This window comes from Tachysurus fulvidraco, chromosome 7, assembly GCF_022655615.1.
Source record: "Tachysurus fulvidraco isolate hzauxx_2018 chromosome 7, HZAU_PFXX_2.0, whole genome shotgun sequence".
In the NCBI taxonomy this organism is placed as follows: Eukaryota; Metazoa; Chordata; class Actinopteri; order Siluriformes; family Bagridae; genus Tachysurus; species Tachysurus fulvidraco.
In genome coordinates, this window is record NC_062524.1 from 3,368,248 (window position 1) to 3,375,747 (window position 7,500).

Sequence of the window (7,500 nt, forward strand, 5' to 3'; positions counted from 1 at the left end):
GGAACCGAGCGTGTGTTTAATGGAGCCGCAGTCGGAGTCTGGCTCCGCTGGCCTTTTCATCCGCCCTGTCCCTGCCGAGAGGGAGAAAGGGAACGAAAGACAGGGAGTGACTCTGACCGGGGGAGGTTATTATCCATGGGCCATTCTCTTTTCTCTCTCTCTCTCTCTCTCTCTCTCTCTCTCATTTCTGCTGTGTGTGCCTGTCTCTCTCAATCTGGTATCACAGTCAGCTTTTGCCTGTACTTCTGCAGTGAAGTCAGAGGCCTTAAAGATTTCCAATGTGTCAGCGTTGCTTAATGTACTGGATTAAATTCAAAAAGTACATTAAGGGAGATTAATGAAAAGGCCGTGTTGTGTAAAGGGGCAGTTCTCCGTGCCAGAGGGCCGCAGCATCGCCGGGTCATTGAGCCTGTCTGTCATCATCCTCGCTCTTCTCATCAGATAAGCATCGGAGGATAGAGATCCGTTAACAAATTAGACATTTCCTTTGAAGTTTGTGTGCATATGTAACCACGGTAACCGCAATCGATAGAAAACATCACCTTTTTTTTTTCGACATACAAATAAATTTTTTGTTCCGAATCGGTCCTTGCATTCAGAACGAGACTTGAACTTTAGGCCACGCCCCTTCCTGTCTCTGGAGCCATGACTGCGTCTGGCGGTTAATTGTTCACGCCGCGTCGTGTCATGACTGAACCCATGTAGAAGCTTGTTTCAGACGGTAAACAACTACACAAAGACTGAGACAACACCAGTGTGTGGTGTTCGAGGCATCCAGTTTGCATGCAGCTGCTTTCCGGCTCTGTTTCTTTTCATTGCGGACGTAATGACGCGGGTTGTCATGCTGTTTTCCCTCGTGATCCTGAGTGGTTTCAGGTGTCCACTGCGTATCAGGAACAGTTTCTTATCAAAGTTAAATATAAAAGAAGAATAAAGAGTTGGAATTGAGGGTCTGGTTTTCTTCAGAAAGCTTGATTGACTTCAAAAACATGGCTGCCGTCAGCCAATCGGTTTGCAGCGCACACGTGACAGTGTAGCGTTGAGCTCCCGAACATTTCCTCATCTGTGGTCCCTTTCCATGTTCTGGGTTCGTGTGAATTTGCGGAAACTTGCCTCCGGACACGGGATCGACAAGCGGTGCTTGGCCCCCGCAGATCGCTTCTTGTATCTGTATCTCATATTAAAAGTTTTTAACACTTTTCTCCTCGAAATTGCGAGCTTTTTGGTGGGAATGTTTATCAGTACAAAAAAAAGATCCATCCACACAGACGTGTCCAGGCCAGAGGGGAAAAAATGAAATGGTTATGTTTTTTTTAATTATTATTATTATTATTATTATTATTATTTGCTTTGTTGTTTTTCCCCCCTGTACCTCCACCTCCTGCTGATCTCAGGTCTTATGCCTCTTTTCTACCAAAAACAACCGGGTGCTGGTTCAGAGCTAGCGCTGGTGCTGGTTCAAAGTTGGTTCCACTGGTGAACCTTCTAAGAACCGGTTTGCCTTTCCACCGGCTAGAGAGCCATTACAGCGCCGAGTGTGTACGTGTACGTGCGGCTCCGTGTAATCTGTATAAACGGAGGTTGTAATCGATAAAGTACATAACGTTATTTTATCATTAACACAGAAAGAATTAGCATGTAGCTACCTACTATCATGTGTGCTGATAATGTATCATATCGCGGTAAAGTAAAAGTGTATTAAACATTAGTATACTTAAGGTACATTATCAAATGCGCTAACAGTAGCCCCGCCCACAGCTCCTGACGCAAGCGGTTCTTAAGTCTAGACCAGCAACGTTTTGGTGCTACTTAAGAACCACTTTTCCTGGTACAGAGCCGGTACTTTGGCGGTCGAAACACAAAGAACTGGTTCTAAATTAGGCTCCGGACCTGCACTCGACCTGCCTCGGTGGAAAAGGATACCGTAGTGTATCTCGTCACAGCCACACAGCCACGTCTTCGTCTCCCTCGTCTCCAGCCTTGCGTTTTCCATCCTCTCTGTTTTGAAGTGTAAATTCCAGGCGCAGGTATAACAGGCTTTGTTTTTTGTGCCGTCTTCCCTGAGGTACAGTATGATGATCTGTCTGGAGCTCACAGCACACTTGTCTTCTGTATCTGCACACATGGGAAGGGAGATAAAAGGAGAAAGGGAAAGCCTAAAAAACACCCAACAAAAAAACCCACCCTAACATGGAGGTTGACATGACACCTAAACCACTTTTCTCTGATCAGCTACCTGATATTTCTGAGGCAGCTACAACTCGAGTTCCACTAAAATCTCCAGAGATGAAGGTGAGAACTGAACTTTTCCTTCTTGCTCAGCTGCTACCACGAAGAAGTGCGTGTTCCGTACGTTCGCCGTGGCGTCTTTTACCGTGTTTACCTTTTATATCGGCTTTTAAATGTGCGTTTTTTTTATTCAGTTTTAACTTCTTAAAGTAGTGGAGGGACAGAATATTAAAGTAAAACATCTGATCAGGAAGGGAGAAAAAAGAAGCATAACAAACTCACACAAGGTGAAATGATCCGGTCACCAGGAACAAAACCCTGAACAAACCATTTGTATGATCCACACTGTACAGTAATGTGGATCCGTAATGATCTGAATTATTCGTATGATTGATAATGATCTGAATGATTCAAAATGATCTGAATGATTCAAAATGATCTGAATGATTCAAAATTATCTGAATGATCCGTAATGATCTGAATGATCCGTAATGATCTGAATGATCCGAAATGATCTGAATGATTCGTATAATTCATATTGATCTGAATGATCCGTAATGATCCGAATGATTCGTAATGATCCATATGATTCATAATTATCCGTATGATTCGTAATGATGCGAATGATTCATAATGATCTGAATGTTTTGTAATGATCCGTATGATTCGTACTGATCCATATGACTTGTATTGATCCGAAAGATTCATATGATTCCGTAATGATCTGAATGATTCGTATGATCCGTAAGATCCGAATGATTCCTAATGATCCAGGATGATCCAAAATGATCCAAATGATTCGTAATGATCCGTAGGATTCGCAATGATCCGGGATGATCCAAATGATTTGTAATGATCCCATAACTTACCTGAGGTGAAAGAGTTCCAGATTCCAAAGACATCCTCTGGCAGCCAAAAAGAAAAAGTTAGGTTTATTCCCCTTCTTTCTGAAACCGAAGTGTGAAACTGAGATGCTGCGAAAGTTGATCTTCTCGCTTACGAATGTGATCCACACTCACACGACCTTCTACTCGGTTTCATGTCATTTATTCAGACACGTTTCTGTGTGTTTGTTCATTGTTTTGGAATGTGTGTTTTGATTTCTTTTCACATCTCATGAGATATTTACACACACACACACACACATACACACACACACATCAGATAACCTCCAGCTCCGGACCTGCTAACGTGCCCTCGATGTCGGATCGAGGTGTCGGTTCGAGGTGTTCACACTAAAGTGTTGTTTTTTGGATCTGTTTTGTCTACCCTGTGTTTTATGTCTTAGAAAAAAAAACTAAAATAAAACCCTTTGTCTCTTTGTGCTGTACCACAGACCAGACACACGCTGCTGACTCAGTAATTAGCGCTAACAGAGGACGGGTGTTTAGCGTCGGATTAATTCTTTTGTCCTCTTTTTTTTTTTTTTTTTTTTTTTGGAGATAATCTCTAAGCAAGAGGCGATTAAACACAACACAGCTGCTCAGGAAGTCACTTAGACAGAAGTGTTAATTGCCAGCCAGCGTGCCGCTTTGTGTCTCGAGCCACTCCGAGGAAGAAGAAAAAAATAACCTCGATTTGAAGGAGGCGCTGATGTTGGGGTGAGGAGGAGTGAAGCGGAGCGTAAGAGCAGATGCGGTGCGTTCCAGAGACCGAGACTCCCATCAATAATCAATATAGTGAGCGAGCAGGAAAGAGGAAATGGAGCTAATAAAATCATGTCTACGTCCGCTGGATGATCAGCGTCAGTTCTATCGGCGTACGTATACACGCTGCTATGAGCTCATTTCCAGCATGAATATAGAGTTTATAATATGTCCCTTCATCGATTTTTTTCTTTTTTTCATGCTGTAAATTATACGGCGGAGTCTGAAAGTCTGAGACCGGCTGTGAAGACGTACGACGTCCTAATGCACGATGTTTCCTCACACGTTATTATATCAGCGACAACCTTTTTAATATTTTAGAATTCTCACACACTGAAACTAGACTGCGGAAGACAGGAAAAGAAAAGATTATCATTTTTTTGTTCTCACCTGACAGGAGAGGAACCTTGAAGCTTCTTCACCTCAAGGTCTTATGTTTAGCGCATGCTGAGAAAAACTATGATGCTATGAGTCTCTGCAGTAACTGTCTCTCTCGCAGGATGTTTTTTTTTTCTAGAGAAACCCAAGCAGGAGGAGGACACGGTGGTTTAGTGTTTAGCACGTTCGCCTCACACCTCCAGGGTTGGGGGTTCGATTCCCGTCTCCGCCTTGTGTGTGTGGAGTTTGCATGTTCTCCCCGTGCCTCGGGGGTTTCCTCCGGGTACTCCGGTTTCCTCCCCCGGTCCAAAGACATGCATGGTAGGTTGATTGGCATCTCTGGAAAATTGTCCGTAGTGTGTGAGTGTGTGAGTGAATGAGAGTGTGTGTGTGCCCTGTGATGGGTTGGCACTCTGTCCAGGGTGTATCCTGCCTCGATGCCCGATGATGCCTGAGCACAGGCTCCCCGTGACCCGAGAAGTTCGGATAAAGAGGTAGTGAATGAATGAATGAATCCCAGCAGTAGATCAGCAGAATCTAACACAAACCTCAGCACTGTCACACAGATCAGACCGTTTCTACATTCTGATGTTTGACATGAACTCTAAACCATGTGAATCTTCAGGTGGTCCTAATAAAGTGGACAGAGTGTGTATATAGATATAGTGTTTTAATCACATATAATTTATGCATGAAGGTGTTTCAATACAGTGAACAGGATTAATAAGAGTGAAGAGTGCTGAGGGCAGAAGGAAAGAAAATGAATGAATGAATAAATGAATAAAGGCCAAAGCTGAAGATGTCAATGAGAGGATTTTAATATAGTGACAGTGACGGCAGTGAGAGAGCCTCGAATGTGTCATGTATTATTCACTCAACTGTACAGCCAGGACACAGGAAGCACTTACTGTGGAACCAGAGTGTGTGTGTGTGTGTGTGTGTGTGTGTATATGTATGCGTGTGTATGTGTATATGTGTATGTGTGTGTGTGTGTGTTGGTGTATGTGTGTATGTGTATGCGTGTGTGTGTGTGTTGGTGTATGTGTATGCGTGTGTGTGTGTGTGTGTGTGTGTGTTTCTCAGGTCTGTTGAGAGTGTGTCCCCAGGGGAGAAGCAGCCTCCACAGGCACTGGAGCGTCAGGAAGCCTGTCTCCGCTCTGTGCTTTTAAAACTGTCTCATCACCTGTCAGTCTGTCATCCCCGAGCCCGCATATTTAATCCAAGGCATCTTTTTTGCTCTAATCCACCACCCTTTACTCATAGAAGAGCGATCAGACACCGTCGTGTAAAAGCCTTAAAGAAGATCTGTTATCTGTCACCGGCTGGAAAACTGGCTTGATGAAAAATGAACATGTAAAAACTTGGACCAAAATTCTAGCCTTGAAAATCCTTCAAATACAAAACAACAAATACTTTGAGGAAATCGTAGTAAAGTTACGTGCACAGAAAACACACGTCTTTATGGGTTTTTTTTTTTACACCGTTATCTTAGGTTCTGCTCGATTTGCTGGGAAATAAACTCACGACTTTTTGCTCATGACCGTTAGGACACGGTGACGCTAGCGTTTAGCAGCACGGACCGCTTCTCTATTAGCGTGTATTAGCATGTATCTCTCAGCGTGCACCTCAGTAATTTTCCTAATGTGAAATATGCTAATCAGGAGCTGTTCTGGAACGTTCCGGTCTCCAGGGTAACCGCGCTCCCTCGGAGGCAAGCGGGTTAGCACGAGCGCTAAACTGCAAGGCGTGTGCTTTCTTTTCACATGATCGCCTTCAGCTCGCACCTGCTCCGGCTCGAACCCAAGTCGATTATTTATGTCCAGGTTTCTGACACTCAGTGTTTCTGAACTGCTCTGGGTGTGTCTGCATGCTTCCATCTAAACACACACACACACACACACACACACACACACACACACACAGCTTCACTGTGTGTTTGCACTGACAAGTGGAACAAGCGGGTGTGTGCATATGTGTGTGTTCAGAGCGAGTTGTAGGACTTGCAATTGCAAGAGCATGTCTTGTGCAGGTGTGTTTCGAGATACCTGCAATGCTTCTGTGTTTGACACACACCGTGTGTGTGTGTGTGTGTGTGTGTGTGTGTGTGTGTGTGTGTGTGTGTGTGTGTGTGTGTGTGAGAGAGTGTATGAGTTCATCCACAGGAGCACTTTGAGTACCAAGGCTGTGCTTGACAGTGTTTTTGTGTGTGTATTGATAGAGCCTGTACTGTTGTGCGTCTCTGTCGGTGTTTGTCCGTGCGCCAGCTCCTTTGTGTCGTGTTGCCCAGCTGCACACTCGGCCGCGACTCCTCGAACACACGCAAACACACACCGAGTCTATTAAGGAAGGGAAGGGAAGGGAAGTGAGTGGCGACTCTGCCGCCCTGCCCCTTCCTGCGTCTTCAACCCGCCACTCCGCAGCTAACGGTAAGTTTCCTGCCTTTGTGTGGGCGGCTGAGCAGAGCCAACACCTCCATCACACCGGCCTCTGAATTGCCACCGTTGGCTCACACTCGCTCTGTTTGTCCTGCTGATGGGGTGAGATCATGGCCACTGCTGTGCATGAAAATGGAGGAGAGGAGGAGGAGTTTTGAGCAACAGGACTCGTAGCGAGTAAAAGGTTTTGGATGTTGGAGGAACGATTAAGGGCGTGTCCCGGACGCTGGTGTCGGGCAGCGTTGCCAAGTCTTTTCAGGGAAAAGTGGCGAAGGCGTACTAGAGTCGCTAGAAATCTCCATGCGATGTCGATAGACACAATCATTTGCATATCAAAACATCAGATAGATTTTTTTTGAGAGACTTTTATGTCTGACAGAATAGCTCACTTTTGGAACAAGCTAGTGATCAGTGATTGGTCATTAGGAGAAAAGGTGATTCGTGATTGGTTGTTGGGAACAAGATGAGAGACTCTCGATGAGTGCTTTATGTGCCTTATTGGAATGAAACACTCACTGACTACACTGAGAGCTTTATTATAAAGACTCACACACGATGCTACTGTAGTTGAAATGAAAATAATTTAGTTAGATCACCTGAATGTGAGCGGATACAGCAAGACGAAAAAAAGGTCATCTAAGGTGAACTTTACTCGGAAATGTAACGATTAATGAAGCAAGGTATTCTTTTTTTTTTTAATTGAGCGATTAAACCTTTTGACCTTCTTCCTACCTCCTGACTCTCTAACAGTTTTAACTTTGCTCTAAAGCACACGTGGTCTAAGGGTGTGTGCTAGTGTGTGAGACTCAGAG